The sequence below is a fragment of the Vipera berus genome, assembly GCF_964194415.1.
Source record: "Vipera berus genome assembly, chromosome: 1".
NCBI lineage: Eukaryota > Metazoa > Chordata > Lepidosauria > Squamata > Viperidae > Vipera > Vipera berus.
Window position 1 is genome coordinate 310,659,574 of NC_138202.1, and position 18,682 is coordinate 310,678,255.

Here is an 18,682-nt window from a genome sequence, read left to right on the forward strand (position 1 = left end):
TGTGATGCCACTGTGTGTATTAAGCTCTTGGTAGCTGTATTAAAGCAAATATGCAGAGCATTCATGATTGCTTAGGCAACATCACTAAACAAAGATAGGGTCCAGAGGTTTTTTTAAAAAAATGCATTTAGGTATTACAAACTCAACTTGAATTAATGAGTTCATTACTGGTTTAGGCAGACAGTGATTCTGAAATTCATTAATATTGTAGTTCAATACTCACATCACACATGAGCCCGACTGAATTCAATCAGCTTTATTTCAGAGTAGATGTACATAGGGTTGGCTACCTAGAGTGATTCTGATGTTGTTGGTTGGATGGATATATACTTTTCTATGAAATTGTGGGGTATATGATATGTCAGTCTCATAAAAAAGAGCATCCAGCAGTGCACCCTTCCCAGTTTCATATAAGCCTGGTAGGTATGTTCTATAAGTAGCCAATACATCTCAATTTTCTAACATCAGATGTTACCTAGGGAGGTAATGAAATATCTGCCAAATGAAAAACCAAGTTCAAAGAACCCCTACAACCCAACAAAGAGCAATATATACATACATGACAAATGGAGGCCAACCAAATATTCCATATATGGTTTCCAGTAGTTATCATATTCTAGTCCTGTTCCTTTAAAAACAGCCTTATTAGTCCACAATATTTCTGTTATGCTGTAAAACAATTCATTTTATCACAACTACTTTTTTCAAGTTAAGTTCTACTCAACGCATATTTACTTGTGTGTTTTTTAAAAATACTTTTAGTACAAATTCTTCAGTCAGCTGACTTTAACTGGCTTACAGCAACAGTATATAATTCATAACATTATAAGAATTAACAAACTATAAAAATATCAAATAATAAATAGAATCAACATAAGCTATAATGACATCATAAAATGATGTTGGAATGATCAAATCATACCAAAATTCAGAGTTTTAACTTACTGGAGCATTTAAGCGCTCCAGTATCTTATCAATTTCCCTGAAACTGATAATCTTTGTAGGCAGTCATTTTCTCTGTGTTTTGCCCACTAGAAGCCTTACAGCTTAAAGAACCTCAATATTAACTGTTACATCAGTCTGGTGTATATCATATGTGTTATTAACTATGCATGTATGGACTGCAGTTCAAAAACTTCCACTACCACATGCATTTAGACTTTTTTAAAAAAGTTAAGAGACATTACATACAATACCATGTAGCTATAAGGTAAAGGTAAAGGTTCCCCTGCACATGCGTGCTAGTCGTTTCCAACTCTAGGGGCCGGTGCTCATCTCCGTTTCAAAGCTGAAGAGCCAGCGCTTGTCCGAGGACATCTCCGTGGTCATGTGGCTGGCATGACTAGACACCAAAGGCGCACGGAACGCTGTTACCTTCCCACCGTAGTGGTCCCTATTTTTCTACTTGCATTTTTACATGCGTTCAAACTGCTAGGTTGGCAAAAGCTGGGACGAGTAACAGGTGCTCACTCTGTTACGCGGCACTTGGGATTTGACCCGCCAAACTGCCGACCATCTGATCAACAAGCTCAGCGTCCTAACGCACTGAGCCACCGTGTCCCTTCATGTAGCTATACGACTATATAAATAGCCAAATATATAGCCTGTGTTGTTAATGCTAGTAAAATTCATAAAATATACACTGTTTTAAGACAGTCTTCTTTAAAGTTATTTTAAAGTGTTTAAGAATTTGACCAGAGAGCATAACTACAGAATAATCATCAATGAATCCAGCAAGATTTCAGAGGTTGAGGAGTCCACACCGTCATACATTCTGGATGCTAATATACAGTACTGTTGCCTTTCTTGTTCCAACATGCTATTATTTGCTCACTCTTTTCTGATAAGGAGAAAGCTGAAGCAGAAAATTTTAAGCATTCAGTAGGAGGGATGGAAAGTCATGGATACATGCCAGCTGTATTTGCAGGTGATGTGTGGTGAATGTAGGATGTAGGATTCTTAACATCTACAAGTCACTCAGGCCTTGGCAATATAACTGTAGGCATGTAGTATTTCCAAAATACAGAATCAGAGAAAATCCACAGATTATTACAGAGTAAATCAGTTTCACAAAAACTCTTATTTCCCGATTTCAATAGATTGCAGTTTTATTCCTGTTTATCCTGTGACATAGCAGTTCTTTTGAGTTAAAACATGACCTGGAATAATCAAACTCCTTTTGGAATTGGACCAATCTACTTGAGATCATTTGGCAAAGATTTGTTTGTAACAGCCAATCAGAGGAACTATTATCACAATGCTTTTCATACAGAAAAAAATAAATTTGAAACTAAGCATTCTAAATTTTTAAGCAGTTAACAATATGATTCTGTATATGTTTGTGTGTGTGATAAATATGCTTAAAGCTTCAGACTACAGCCTAACTGGATTATACTCTACATTTTAATCTCATGAAAATTCAGAAATTCTTCTAAAATCCTTGCAGAGCATTCAAAATTGAGTTAGCAATAGAGATTAAGCAGCCAGAGTGGTATGAGGTGAGAGTTTGATTATTGTTTTGTCAAGTGACTAAATACTGAATCACAAAGGAAATTAAACTTGCTTTACATACATGCGACAGGCAAGGTTAAGTTGATCAGACCTTTGAAATCTTGGCAGTAGAATGCATTTTTATTACAAGAATCTAGGCAAACTAAATGATGGTATTAGCATGGCTGGCTCTTCAGCAGAATATTTCCACAATTATGGCTTCCAGCCAGGAGGTTACCTAGGGGTAGCAACTGATTCAGTTTTTAATTTTCCTTGGTGCTCCCTTGGATCACCAACTCAGGCACCTGGACCAAAGCAAGCATCTGCCTTGAATCTTGCCAAGGAGTTGTTTTTTTGGCAGCTGCTGATATGTGCTAGATAGTGATGCTGGTGTCTGCTGTTGGCATCTGCTCAAACAACTCTCCTTCCTCCGTCCAACAACACAGAAAGTTACTTCTAGCTTAATTTGGTTAGTTGCCCTAATTTAGTATCCCACTTTATTTGATTGGTCCCAAACTGACCACAATTTACTTTGTTGGACAAGATGCAGCTCATGTTCTACTCATGCAAGTCTTTATACATATAGCATTTCTGCATTTATAGTTGATATGGTACATTTTACAATTCATTCAGTTAAAATACCTTGCCAGGCACATCCCATAAGCTACTAGTGTTGTGGGTCACTCCTGACACTGAAAAATGAGTCCAGTTAGAGAACCCCCTGAAGGCTCTTGATGTGTACCATAATAAATAGTGCACACTTTAAGTCAAACTTTTTCATTCTGTATTCAAAGGTAATGGATTTTCAGTAACCATAGTAACCTTGGTTTATTTCTAGATAAATACATGAGGTATATACATTTTGGTTTTATTTTTGAATATAAACTACCACATTATGTATTGCTAATAATATGAGAAATAGGATATAGGGTCACATAATGACAGTTTAAACTAGTATGCATTTTTCTTCTGGAAAAAATAAATATTTATCAAATGTATAGATGCAATTAATATTCCCCCCTCCAGGTTTTCCTATATTCTTGTACAATCATTTATCTTCTTCTTTGTAAGACCCCCATCAATCTTTTCTGTGTGTGCATGTTCATGTGCCTTCTGCCCCATATTTCTACAAATATGGAAACAATGCTGGCTATATTTTTTTTATTTAAAATAATAATAATGCCTATAGTCAGAGTTGTATTTTCCTTGTCAGATCCAATCCAATTTGCCATATTTGAATCTCTGTACTGGATGAGGTGCAGAGGCAGGAATAGGTTTTGTTGGTGGGTTCTCCATTCTACTGTCTACTGATCTTCTTGCCTAAATTTCAGATGTAGTGCTTAAAACCACAAAGCATTTAGTTCTGATAATTTCTTGTGCCACAGATACAACTCATCATTTCGTGGATCTTCTTCAATTCATTTCTTGTTTGGACTTATGGGTGAATGAATTTTGGGCTTAATTTTCTCTACTTGAAGGGACAGTAGGAAGGGATATTATTGATTAGCCAATAGCCAATACTCCAGAAGATAGGCTTAAGATACAGGAGGATCTAGACAGACTCGAACACTGGGCACTATCTAACAAAATGAAATTCAATTGTGAAAAAAGTAAGGTTCTACATTTAGGCAGGAAAAATCAAATGCACAGGTATAGTATAGGTGGTACCTTGCTCAATAGTAGCAACTGTGAGAGAGATCTCGGAGTCCTAGTGGACAATCACTTCAATATGAGCCAGCAGTGTGCTGCAGCTTCCAAAAAAGCCAACACAGTGCTAGGCTGCATTAACAGAGGGATAGAATCAACATCACGTGAAGTATTAATACCACTTTACAATGCCTTGGTAAGGCCATACCTGGAATACTGCATCCAGTTTTGGTCACCTCGATGTAAAAAAGATGTCGAGACTCTAGAAAGAGTACAAAGAAGAGCAACAAAGATGATTGGGGGACTGGAGGCTAAAACATATAGGGAACGGTTGCTGGAATTGGGTATGTGTAGTTTAGTGAAGAGAAGGGTGAGGGGTGACATGATAGCAGTGTTCCAATATCTCAGGGGCTGCCACAAAGAAGAGGGAGCCAAGCTATTCTCCAAAGCACCTGAAAGCAGGACAAGAAGCAACGGATGGAAACTAGTCAAGGAAAGAAGCAACCTAGAACTAAGGAGAAACTTCCTGACAGTTAGAACAATTAACCAGTGGAACAACCTGCCTCCAGAAGCTGTGAATGCTCCAACACTGGAAGTTTTTAAGAAGAGACTGGCCAGCCACTTGTCTGAAATGGTATAGGGTTTCCTGCCTGAGCAGGGGGTTGGACTAGATGACCTCCAAGGTCCCTTCCAACTTATTATTATTATTATTATTATTATTATTATTATTATTATTATTATTATTATTATTATTCCATGATCATATCAAAACCTGGAACGTTTGCTGTATTCCATCTCTGCAGGGTTGATACTCTTCCCAGGAGATAGATTCGAGCTAAAAGGCTTGAAGGCTATGGGAAATTTTTTTTGCAGTTTGGGCTGGCAACCCTGCTAAAGTTAATCAGTTAGTTAATTCCTAGATTTGCAGATTATTAGAGATATTGATGCCACTTTTTTTTTTGCAAAATGCCACTGATTAACTATATGCAACCCTAGCTATATTCAAACCAACAATCAAATGAACAACACCCCAATCAAGAAACTGCCAAACAAGCCAACATTAAACAGCCAACTAAAGACCCTCTAAGACCACCCTCACTGACACTGATATAGCACAAGACACCAGAATATAAACTGATAGCAAACCACACTCCTTACTAGCACTGATGATGCTACCTAGCTTGGCTAATGAAACATCTGCAAGAAAAGAAGCCAAGTTCAGAGAGCACCAAAGACCCCCTTTATCAAAAATAATATTGTCAGGTTATGCTTTGTTTCTTTTTAAGCTATAAAGCACAACACTTTCACTTTCATCAGGAAGAAGATCTTGTTTTCTCTTGACTCACTGTCTTTTTCTGCTTATGTCTTCACAGTTTGTGTCACAATGTACTTTACTGGGGTGCTTAAATAATAACACTATTCTTAAATTATGAATCCAGATGAATATTTATATGCCACCACATGCATTTCTTTGGAATGGCATAAGACGAAATCAATGCCAGCAATCTGAACCTGCATTTATACTGAGGATCTCCAATAAGGGAATTTAGTATTTGCAATAATGGTATCAATAGAACAGTAATGAACTCTTTTCTCTGCTATTTCAAGATACCCATCTGGAAGGATTAAATTTATGTCTTACTTAATCTAATGTTCAATTTACGTTCACTTAATTTGAGTGCTTCTGCACTAGTCTTTATTTTTTGTAATGCATCATCTTTAACTAGGACCAAATGTATATGGCAAGGCTATATAAGGATTATGAGTTTATCTGTCCCATAAAATGCTAACAGTTTTGGAATCTGAGATGCAGTTTAATGTAATTATAATGGAACATAATAGGAAGCCAAAGGAACTTAATATATTATAATGCTTTCTGTAAACAGGCAGAGATGCATAAGAAAGAAAATTAAACCAGCAGTTCACACTATAACTTTTTGATAATTTGGATTTCAAAAATTTAGAATCATTTAAAAGATTAGAGAAGATTTACAATGAATTTTTCTACAACATTATTCTCAGTTGGGCTATATTATGTTTTTCAAACAGCAGCTTTCTATGCAAAACATTTATGAGTCAGATTTAGGACAGACTGTAATATTTTTAAAGAAATGATTTTAACTGTTTTTAAGAGACTGTGTTCAGTTAAAGAACTTTTTGCCAAACCGGCTGCTTCTGCACAGCATGCCAACTTGGTTTATTGAACAATAGTTTGATAAGTCAACCAGATAGTTCGTTCACACAACATGACAAATTCGGGAACCACATTTTAGGCTAGTGTTCAGCCAGTATATCAGTGATTAAATATAATTAAAATAAAATTAGAATGCAGTTTGGGTTCGGATTTAAACTTATATGTTTAACAGCCACCCATCCCATCAAACCATAATATCAGCACATGTGCGGCAAAAGATACCTTTAGGAAAGATATCTTAGATATCCTAAGAAAAGCTCTGCAATTATTAAGGAATGAGAGGAACAAATGTTAACAATTACTAAGGAAAGGAACTTAGAGAATGAGTAAATTTCAGTTTGGGGTTGTTTTGGGAAGTATAAGCTAGGTCAATTTGGTCTAAAATGCAGAGTCATTTTATCCTCTTGCTCCTAAAGACAAAACAAAGCAAATAAAGCAAAAGTATGATTATAGCAAGCATGTATTTAATCCACTTTTTTAAAAAATAATGGGTTGGTTTTGAGATCCATCCATTAAAACAAAACATTAAATCATAGTTTGGTAAAATAAAAAAAATAAAAGCTGGGTGAATCATAAGACTACACACAAAGGTGCTTTTTCAAGAGGCAACTGGATTTTCTGGGGTTTTTTTTTGAAGATGTTTCACTTCTCATCCAAGAAGCTTCAACCAGAGCTGAAGAAGCTTCTTGAATGAGAAGCAAAATGCCTTTGAAGAAAAACAAGAAACTCCAGTTGCCTCTTGAAAAAGCACCTTTGGGACAACCATGGCCTGGATGACAGAATCTCCACAGACAGAAGACTACACGTAACAAGAAGTTTCAATGACAGATTATTAACACTGAAGAGAGTTTCACTGGGACAAAGAAGAAATAAAGACATATTTTTTTTCTTAAAACATTTGAATATGTCTTTGTCTTAATATTGGCATGTTCAGTTTTAAAACGAGAAAGAATATAAAGGGAAGCAAAGTAAATTAGACTTTGATATAAGAGATTGTTGCTGTCGTTTTAGTCTCATAGATCTAGTGACTTAAACAGAAGCAAAAAAATAAGCCAGGTTCTCAACACAAACAACTAGATCTTCCAATGTCTTCAAGGGTGATTTGTGTCCTTCAGCAGTAAGTGGAAACTTCCATATAATGTGTAATATTATTCCTCCTATGTCTCGCAGGAGAATACTGTTAAATGTTAAATCTTAGGGCAGTAATAAACTGCATTGCTTTTGGGGCTCTCCTACATTTGCTGGCTGTGTTGCCATAATTCATTACCATCCTGGACCAGGTAGAATCCCTAGTGCAGCTGGTGCATTTTATGTGATACACCTGTAATGCTCAGTTACAGCCCAGGGGTTAACAGCCAAGCAACAATAATTATTGTGCTATATAGGTCACCGTTTTTGTAATATCCATAATGTGCTCCTTTAGACTGCTGGCATCATTCAAGTACAGTTTTTTAGCTGCATTTTATACTACCATTTGTTCATGCAAAATTCTGCATTAACATACTTGCCACTGACAGTATTTATAGGATCATGTGACTCAATTAACACAGGAAATGATATATCAGAAAATGTTAAGAATTGCCCTATTGTGGAAATTTAGCTTACAGTGGTGCTGGATTTTGAACATAAGGATTTTGAATGTATGAAATTTCTTCTTAAACTTGGTCAGGTTCACTAACTGAAACTCATCAGAAGCTACCATAACAGGAAACTTGATATGATATGATTAGATAAGAATCCTAGAACTGTGAACTTGGAAGGGACCCCAAGGATTATCTAGTCTGACCTACTGCAACATGTAGGGAAAAGCAATTAAAGCATCCTCAAGAAGTGGCTGCCTTAAAAAAACCTCCTGGAAATGAAGAACTAACAACTTCTATTCCACTGTTGTTCACATCTTATTATTAAGAAGCTTTTCCTTGTATTTAAAAGGAATTGGGGGGACGGGTGGACTGCAGCTTGTATCCATTATTCCTCATCCTGTTTACACGGCACTGGAAAATATTCCCTAACCATCTTCCTTCTCATATTCTTTTATCCAAACATTTACATCACAATTGCCTTCAGTCATCTTTTCTTTAGACTAAACATATCAAATTCCTTCAGCCTGTCTTCATGAGGCATGCTCAGATCCCAATATTAATCTTCCTTTGAACTTGTTCTAATTTGCAAATATTTATATTTATTTGTATGTGTGCGTGTGTATGTGTGTGCCTTCAAGTCACACTCCTGATGATTGCCTAGACCAGGGGTCTGCAAGCTTGACAACTTTAAGACTTATGGACTTCAGCTCCCAGAATTCCACAGCCACCATAGCATAGGAATTCTGGGAGCTGAAGTCCATGAGTCTTAAAGTTGTCAAGCTTGCAGACCCCTGGCCTAGACTATTCTTGGCAAAAATTTTGCAGGAGTTTACCCTGTATGATTTTATCTACAGTATCATGTCTTAGCATGATAAGCATTTCTGTCCTTTTTATTTTTTGTAATATTCTTAAGTTGTGTTGACAAAACTGCACAGTACTCTAATGTGGTTTCACCATAGATTTTTTTTCAAGGTTGAGTAGCAGTTTCTGGACTGCAACAATTTGTATAACTGGTAGAATTAGCATTTAAACAATTGGTTAGGTTAGACATTATCACCACCAAATGGATGCATAGCTGGCTGACCGGACATACTCAGCGTGTGGTCCTCAATGGAACTGCATCTACATGGAGGGAGGTGTGCAGTTGGGGTAACCCAAGTCTCTGTTCTAAGCCCAGTGCTCTTCAATATCTTCATCAATGATTTGGATGAGGGGATAGATGGGGAACTCATCAAATTTGCAGACAACACCAAGCTGGCAGGAATAGCCAACACTCCAGAAGACAGGCTTAAGATACAGGAGGATCTGGACAGACTTGAACATTGGGTGTTATCTAACAAAATGAAATTCAATGGTGAAAAAAGTAGGGTTCTACATTTAGGCAAGAAAAACCAAATGCACAGGTATAGTATAGGTAGTACCTTGCTCAATAGTAGTAACTGTGAGAGGGATCTCAGAGTCCTAGTGGACAATCACTTAAATATGAACTAGCAGTGTGCTGCAGCTGACAAAAAAGCCAACACAGTGCTAAGCTGCATTAACAGAAGGATAGAATCAAGATAACATGAAGTGTTAATACCCCTTTACAATGCCTTGGTAAGGCCACACTTGGAATACTGCATCACTACAATGTAAAAAGATGTTGAGAAAGAGTACAGAGAAGAGCAACAAGGATGATTAGGGGACTGGAAGCTAAAACATATAGGGAACAGTTGCTGGAATTGGGTATGTCTAGTTTAATGAAGAAAAGGAAGAGAGGTGACATGATAGCAATGTTCCAATATTTCAGGGGTTGCCACCATGCACCTGATGGCAAGACAAGAAGCACTTGATGGAAACTAACCAAAGAGAGAAGCAACCTAGAACTAAGGAGAAATTTTCTGACAGTTAGAACAATTAATCAGTAGAACAACCTGCCTCCAGAAGCTGTGAATGCTCCAACACTGGACGTTTTTAAGAAGAGACTGGACAGCCATTTGTCTGAAATGGTATAGGGTTTCCTGCCTGAGCAAGGGGTTGGACTAAATGACCTCCAATGTCCCTTCCAACTTCTGTATTATTATTATTATTATTATTATTATTATTATTATTAGTAGTAGTAGTAGTAGTAGTTGTAGTAGTAGTAGTAGTAGTAGTAGTAGTAGTAGTAGTAAATCAATTTTCAGCTATTGAATCTATTTTTAGTTCTTTCCTAATGATTCCAAATATGGAATTTTTACAGGTTGCAGGGTGATTTGCTCTTAATATAGCACATAATTATATCTATACTATTTCATCATCATTGTTGTTTGTATGCTACTTTTTCTAAATAACAATAACAATTCATTTTCACCAAAACCTATACAGACAACCTAATCAAGATAATAATCCATTAAAAAAACCTTAATGAATATAAATAGTTAAAATTAAAATTGTCTTCTTAGCCTGGCAATAAAGATAAGAAAGCTATGTAACCCTGAACTGAACAAAGGACAAAAAGTTTCAAAGGTTATCCAGGTGTGACATTACAATGACCCCATTAGGTTCAGGACATAATTAAAGCCTCTCAAAAGTGTCCATGATTTTGAGTTTAGGATCTGCAACAAGATTAACTAGGATCTTTAGAAATAACCATTTTAGCAGATGATTTCAGCAAGATATTTAAACACTAATGAAAGATTTCAAACATAACTAGTCCCTGAGTTACAACTGTGATGGAGCTTGCCCATTTCGGTCAGAAGTCTGGATGATGGTTAAGTGAATTATATGACTGGACAACCCCCTCATCCATGCTCTCCTCAATGCAATTGTTCAGTGAATGCACAGATTGTTAACAGAGGAGGTTTTTAGGAAGAGATTAGACAACCATTTGTCTGAAATGCTATATGTCTGAAATGCCCGAGCAGGTGCTTGGACTAAAAGACCTCCAAGGTCCCTTCCAACTCTGCTATTTTGTTAAGTGGAGCATGGAGTGGCTAAGGGATGGGAGAGACCATAAGGGGCTAGTGCAGGCACAAGCCCACCTGCCTCAGCGTCTCAAGGCTTCCTTCCATCCTCTGAGATACTCTGTGCTCCCCTTGCTGCTCCTTGGGGTCCCCACAGCCACTTGGGCTTCCTCACAAGTTAGGATCTTGCTTCTTCTCTATGTAGAGTTCCCTGTGGCAAGATGGGCAGCAAGTAAATTTAGAGTATAATGCTTACACTTTAAGAGAAACATACTGTTTTCAAATTTCTCTCCTGTGAAAGAATGTGGTTGTAATAATAGCCAAATTAGCAATATAGACATTTCAGGTTTTTTTAGCACAATGCTATACATGTCTGATTAAAAATAATTTTCTTTTAGGTAGGAGATAAACAGTATAGTCAGAAGCACCAAAGTAGACCTTGTGACCACGTCTCCCCTGGTCCCCACTTCTCCATTGTTTTTTTTGGAACTGGCACTTTGACATCAGGAGACTTCAACTATAGAGAGCACTTAAGGGTGGGGCAAGAATGAGGATGAGAGATTAAATTCTGAAACTCTTCCCAAACCTTTTTCATCCTCTCCATCTAAAGGTAGATTTGGACAAGCAGAGAATGACATTCACTAAATTATTATTTGGTAATGATGTTTTTACAAAATTTCAACCTGGTTTCTTCATCTGCAGTATACTATTAACATTCTGAATAGGTTGTTATAAAAATATGCAGCATAATATAAGGGCTTAATGATACCTGGTAAATCTTGATTTTCCTAGTCCATTTGCAATTGAAAGTTGTCATTTGTAGTAAATCAAGATTGCCAGTAACTTCTAAAAATGCAGTAATTTCATTTTACAATAGAAATACTGATTTGTAAACATTTTTGATCAAAATTTTAGATAATTCTAAAAATTCATAGAACTTTTACTTTATATCAGAATATATTATAGTATTCAATTTCCTTTTACCAAAAAACAGTTTAACTAAATGAATAGAATAAAACATACCATCGGGTTTTAGTGTATCCAAACAATTTTCTTTAATTCTATTAAGCATTAAATTATATTTTCTTTTTTGAGGGATGAAATGTTTTCAACTCTGCTTGTGTTATTGGCCAGAGTCAATACAGCTAATTCAAAATCACATTTTCCTTACATAATTAATTAACACAAAGAGCCTGAACTGAAGTCTTATGGTATAAACTTATGTATAACTAATAAAGGAGCATATTTGTAGCTCAGGGTTGACATGAGAGGTTCTTGCTGCTCTCTGAGCTTGCTTATTTTCTTGCAGACATTTCATTACCCAAACTAGGTAACATCACTAGCACTGATTACCCTAGTTTGGGTGATGAAATGTCTGCAAGAAAACAAGCAAGCTTAGAGAACACCAGGGATCCCTTATGTATAACTCTTACAACTAGGAAGTTGGAGCTGAACAGTGTTCAATAAAATATGACATCTATTGAGAAAAAATGAACAATCAATCTTTTTGAAAGAAAACAGTGAGACCTGGGTTAGCTGTAAAGTTGGAAAGCAACTGTTATTAGAAGGTTTACAGTGTGGCAGTCTACCAATACGGGTGCCAATTCATTGTTGGAAACAAGCTGTAAAATATAGAGAAAATCTATAAGAAATTGATGTCTTTAAGGTGACTGCCATGGGGAATATTCTGTAGAATTCACGTTAATAATTACAATTCTAGCACAGCTGTCAAAACAAAAAGATTCCCAAGCCATCTTGTTGATTAAAACTTCTTCCTTTCCTGTCACAATCCATGCTGGATTACAGTCAGCAAAAGTGAAACTCACCTATATAGTTAGTTTGGCATATAACTCAAATCAGTTATAGCCATCACCTCTTGCAACTGAGCTCATTCTTGAATCTCTTCCAGAGTAAAATGCTTTCAGTAAGATATTAAATATAATGCAGATTCATCTAGTTTTTAATGTAACTTTCTTGCTAAAATAGATGGGGTACATTATTTCAGTCCCACATTTAATATTTTGATTTAGGTGAAAGATTTTCTTGATTACACAATGGGAATAAGTTCCTGTAGGACTTCTAGATAGACAGACAGATTAGAGAGAGTGTGGGGAATAAAGGCCAAAGTGTCCCATAATGATAGGAGGACTTGGGATTATGACTCCTAAACTGGGAGAGTGACTTCAACAGATCCCAGGAACAACTTCAAAACTCTTTGTTCAGAAAAGTGCAATGCTAGGAACAGCTGAGATACTGCACAGAACCCTCAAATTCTCAAGACTCTGGTGGAGGACCTGAGATTGAGAAAGACACATGCCACCCATGGGGTGAGTGCAAATTTTTAATGTAGGTATGCATATGCTGAAAAGCACCAATATTAAGAAATATATTTCATTCCTCTGGAATTAAAATCATTTGAAATTTTATAATTTTATAGCAGTTGAAATACTAGAAATCTTATTTAAAGTAGGCCCAATGAAATCAATAGAATGAAAGTTAGTTACAACCAATATGAATTTAATTAATTTCAGTAGGCTTGTTCTAGATATATTTATCCAGAATGGCATATAACTTATATACATAAATGCATCATTCATATATGCATCTTTAATACATTGGCCATTTTTTTAAAAGCCTGGAAACAAATCAGTTTCACATGTTACTTCCAACACTGCAATCTTGGCTATTGAATATAACTATTGAGATATTGAAAGTTTTTTTTCTTTAAAAAACAAACAAACCTTGATCTAAAAAAGAGACACTATTCACCTAACAGCCTTAATGGATAATAAATAATCAGGAATGTCCTAACTTAGTAGCCAGTGAAGGTATGAAAATAACAAAAGCAGAGAGCAGTGGGAATTGAAAAATATACCTTCATCAGCATGCTTGTGATTGGGGAATTCAGGAGTCTCTTAAGGGTTCACCACTTGTGAATTATGCATCTCACACTCACTAGTAGGCGTAAATGCATAATTCTAATCTGTTCTTATAATTTATTTATAACACACCAGTAGAATGTAAATTGTCTGCCTCCTTTCAACAAGCTATCATGCCATTTAAGGTATGCAGATATTTCAGAGGAGGCTACATAGACAATTTGCCTAGGCTAGCACATTGATTCCAATTAAAGGGCACATAAACTGCTAATGATAAATTAAACTTGTTCTCCCTGGCTCATGGGTAAGCTGCGCAGGAGGGCTGCGAAGCAAACAGGAAGTAACTATTCATCCTAAAATAATAGGTGTAATATAGCACAACATTTTTTTTAAAAAAAGTTAAATCTTCTGTTTATGATATTTAATAAAAGAAAAAAAAATTGCTTATGACTACAAAAAGTAAGATGCAAATAGTCCCATATCTATGGCACTAGGATTGACAGGAACCAAATGGAAGCAGTAAAGGGGAAAGTTCATGCTAGTGAGATTTGTTGCTCATTGAAGTACATACCAAAGATGCAACCTAGCTACCACATACCCAGAGACTGCAAAGCTTGTTCTTGATCACCTTGTTCTTTCACACATGGTAAATGGAAGCAGGTTGGTACCTGTACCATCCCATGTGAGAAGGAAACTTAGATATATTTTTTTGTCTCCTGCTGCGGTAGGGAACGGTTGCTGGAATTGGGTATGTGTAGTTTAATGAAGAGAAGGGCGAGGGGTGACATGATAGCAGTGATCCAATATCTCAGGGGCTGCCACAAAGAAGAGGGAGCCAAGCTATTCTCCAAAGCACCTGAGAGCAGGACAAGAAGCAATGGATGGAAACTAGTCAAGGAAAGAAGCAACCTAGAACTAAGGAGAAACTCCCTGACAGTTAGAACAATTAACCAGTGGAACAACCTGCCTCCAGAAGCTGTGAATGCTCCAACACTGGAGGTTTTTAAGAAGAGACTGGACAGCCATTTGCCTGAAATGGTACAGGGTTTCCTGCCTGAGCAAGGGGTTGGACTAGATGACCTCCAAGGTCCCTTCCAACTTTATATTATTATTATTATTATTATTATTATTATTATTATTATTATTATTATTATTATTATTATTATTATTATTATTATTATTATTAGAGTTCCTATAATATGTACCATTTTCTACTACTTTCATTTGCTCCAGGCCAGTGGAGATGGAGGCAATCCTCACTACGTGCAGAACTCATGTCAAGCAGTAAAAATTACTCCCTAACATTGTCTTAAATAGGGGGAGCTTTAATTCAAGTTCAAAAAAAATTGGACTAATCTTATTGTCTCTGTTATGTCTTGCTTGAAAACTTACTTTTTTACATGCATTTCTTCTTTTAGTAGTAAAGCTTTCATTAACAGCATGCCCCCCCTCTCTCTCTCTCTGTGTGTGTGTGTGAGAGAGAGAGAGAGAGAGAGAGAGAGAATTTATGTGCCCTCAGTTCAGTGCTAACCTCTAGTGACTTCCTAGATAAACCCCTCTGGTTTTGTAAGCAAGTTTTTTTTTTCAAAATTTGTTTGTCATTGCCTTCTTTCTAGGGCTGATAGAGAGTGATTGGCCCAAAGTCACCTAGCTGGCTTAGTGCCTAAAGCAAGACTAGAACTGACATATTCCTTGTTTCTAGCCTGGTGCCTTAACTACTTCACCAAACTAGCTCTTCCTCCTTATCTGCTCTGTACCAATAAAGGTAAAGGTAAAATCACAAACAGTAATGGAATTGAAATGCCAAATGGCCAAACCATCAAGTTCCATCAGGATGAAGCCTGCAAGTCTGAGCATTTTACATTGGATAATGGATGGATGGATAAGTCAAAAGTATGGATAAGTTTAAAAGGTTGTTAGTAAAGAATATATCCAAACAATGAGAAAACTTTTAAAGATAAAAGTCATTGTGGAAACACCATCAAAACCATGAATACTTGGGTCATACCTGGGATAGGATACACTGTTGGAATTATTAACTGGATGCAATCTGAACTGAACAGTTTGGACTGAAAAATAAGAAAAGTGATGAGTATTCATTATGCATTGAATCCCTATGCTGATATTGATAGATTATACCTGCCCAACAGAAGTAGAGATAGAGGTTTACTTCAAGTCAAACTGTCAAAGAAGAAAAACATACATTGGCTGATTGTATAAAAAACAGCCAAGAAAAAAACATTGTTAAAAATTGGAACTTACTGAGTGTACAGGAAGCAAAACATGAATATTGAAATAATGTAATAAAAATAAGAGCACGGTGCTAGCAAGGTAAAGCATTACATGGACAATTTCTACAAAGTTCAAGGGGGAAAGAGATAAAGGTAAAACCTGGCAATGGCTTACAGCTGGAACCTTAAAAAAAAAAGAAATGGAAGGCATAACCAGAAAATGCAGCCAGTGCAAAGAAGCAGAAGAAATAATAGATCATATTCTCAGCTTATGTAAGAAAATCATGCACATTATTATAAACAATGACCTAACACAGTCACCTGGAATAACTGTAAAAAATTATCATGTGTCAGTCATGAAAAATTGGTGGGAACATAGAATTGAGATAGTTGAAAATGAGCAGGTTAAAATGTTGTGGGATTTCCTGATTCCTACTTTAGTTCAATTCTAACGTAGTTGAACATTACCAGGTTAAAATGTAGGATTTGCTAATACAAATTGATAAAATTGTGGCTCACAAAACACGAGACTTAACTGTGGTTGAAAAGAAGAAAGCGTGGACAATTGAAGTGGCAATACCAGGGGACAGTAGAATAGAAGATAAAGAATTGGAAAAGATCACTAAGTATCCAAATCTGAAAATAAAAGTTGAAAGCTTATGGCGTAAACTGGCCATGGTGGTCTCTGGTTATTGGCCCACTGGGTGCTATACAGTGGTGGGATTCAAATATGTGAACAACTGGTTCACTTCCGGAAGTCCATTCTGGGCCTGGGGAACAAAAAATTAGCTTCCGGTTCTGCCGAAGTGGTGCAAACTGGCTGAATCCCACCACTGGTGCTATACCAAAAAATCTTGGAGAAAATCTCTTTATTGACAGATTACCCACCTATCAATTACAAAAGGCCACACTGTTTGAATCCACACATACTGTATACTACACCAATACATTACAACATCATGGGTTTTTAAGAAGAACTCAATTTATATGAAGGCCAACACCATCAAAAGAACTGGCAGCTGTAATTTTACATTATTATTATTATTATTATTATTATTATTATTATTATTATTATTATTATTATTATTATTATTATTATTATCATCATCAATAATAATAATAATAATAATAATAATAATAATAATAATAATAATAATAATAATAATAATAATAATAATAATAATTGTATGCCACCCAACTTTCAGTAATTGCATCTCTGCGTCATCCATCTCCTCCTTGTGTCTCTTTCCTCTTTGTTAAAAATATGTTTTCCCTTAGGAAAAACAACTATAGAGGTGGTAGAGGAGATATTTATTTGGTATATTCAGCATGGGACTGCTTTAAAAATCTAAGTTATTAGGTAGATGAGATAAAAAGAGCTTTTCTGTCTCTATTTGCTTTTACCCAGAACCAATTATTTATTAAAAGTTTTACATTACTCAGCTGATGAATAGATAACTTGAGTCTGAATTATATAAAAGGCAGGATATTGGTATTATATAAAGCAATAGGCAAAATGTATTAGTTCTTTGAGAAGGTAAATATTATGTAAAAAGAGCACTTTCACAAGCATTCTTGAGAATGGAATTGTGAAACATGATTGTCTGTTGCTTAATTCTACAATGGGAAAGCATGAAAGATTGCATTATAGCTTCACTATCCTTTCATCTGTCATCTACTCTTAATTTAGGTTTTCTAGTACATTTGCAGTTTAACATTACCTGGCAGCCTATTTTCAGTGCCAAAATTTGGATCACAAAGAACAATCATTGGAATGAGAATGTCTTTGAAGATTTGCAAAGTGACTTTCCTTCTATGAGTAACTATTGATAGCTTCTGGTGTTCTGGGATTATGGGACCTGCTTTCCAAGATTCTGACATGTAGTATTGAGGAAAGACATACACAACAAGGCCACTATTCCTATCCTGCCTGAACTATGTGATGTAGAGTTTGACTTTAACACATTCTTCTCTCTCTCTCTCTCTCTCTCTCTCTCTCTCTCTCTCTCTCTCTCTCTCTCTCTCTCTCTCTCTCTCTCTCTCTCTCTCTCTCCCTCCCTCCCTCCCTCCCTCCCTTCCCCCCTCTCTCTCTCTCTCTCTCTCTCTCACACACACACACACACTTGATAGAGATGTGTTTCATTAACTTTGACTTAGAAGGAGGAATAGATACTTTCTTAGTCATGGAATTATAGAGGTGACAGGGACAAATTTAGATCTTCAAATCATTTCTTTCCTTGCTCTGTGCAGGAATCTAAACTATGCCCATCCAACCTTTGCTTGAACACATCCAGTGGAGGGAAAACCTCCATTTCTCTTGATAATGAGTCCCATTATAAAATTGCTGTTAAAAGATATCAAGTACTACTAAAAAAAAAGCTATGATGATGGGGAAAGAATCACATTGTCTTAATATTTTGAAATAAAATCTGACATCCTTCACATTTCATGAAATATGCCTATACTTTACATTGATATGCTCTACCGAATACAAATTGCTGCATACAAAATTGCCTTTTGTTTCAATTAAGCCCTCATCTTTCCCTTTTTAATATGTTTTGTCAAATACTCAAGAAAATTCTATAGTGCTGGCCAGTAAATGCCCCATAGGAACTTATTTGTCAGGTTGCCTAAATCAATACGACATGCTTCCAAGCAAGCAGGTTTTGGATCCACATGTAAGAATCAGATTTGCAGCAATTAGTTCCTGATTTACTACAGGACATTTCCATTT

At 36.1% G+C, this 18,682-nt stretch overlaps 1 protein-coding gene across 1 annotated transcript in view; it reads left to right on the forward strand.

Annotated features, from left to right (window-relative positions):
• USH2A (usherin) overlaps positions 1 to 18,682 on the forward strand; it is a gene marked incomplete at both ends in the record, with an annotated part of 493,855 nt that overhangs the window by 197,260 nt on the left and 277,913 nt on the right. The window lies entirely within an intron of this gene.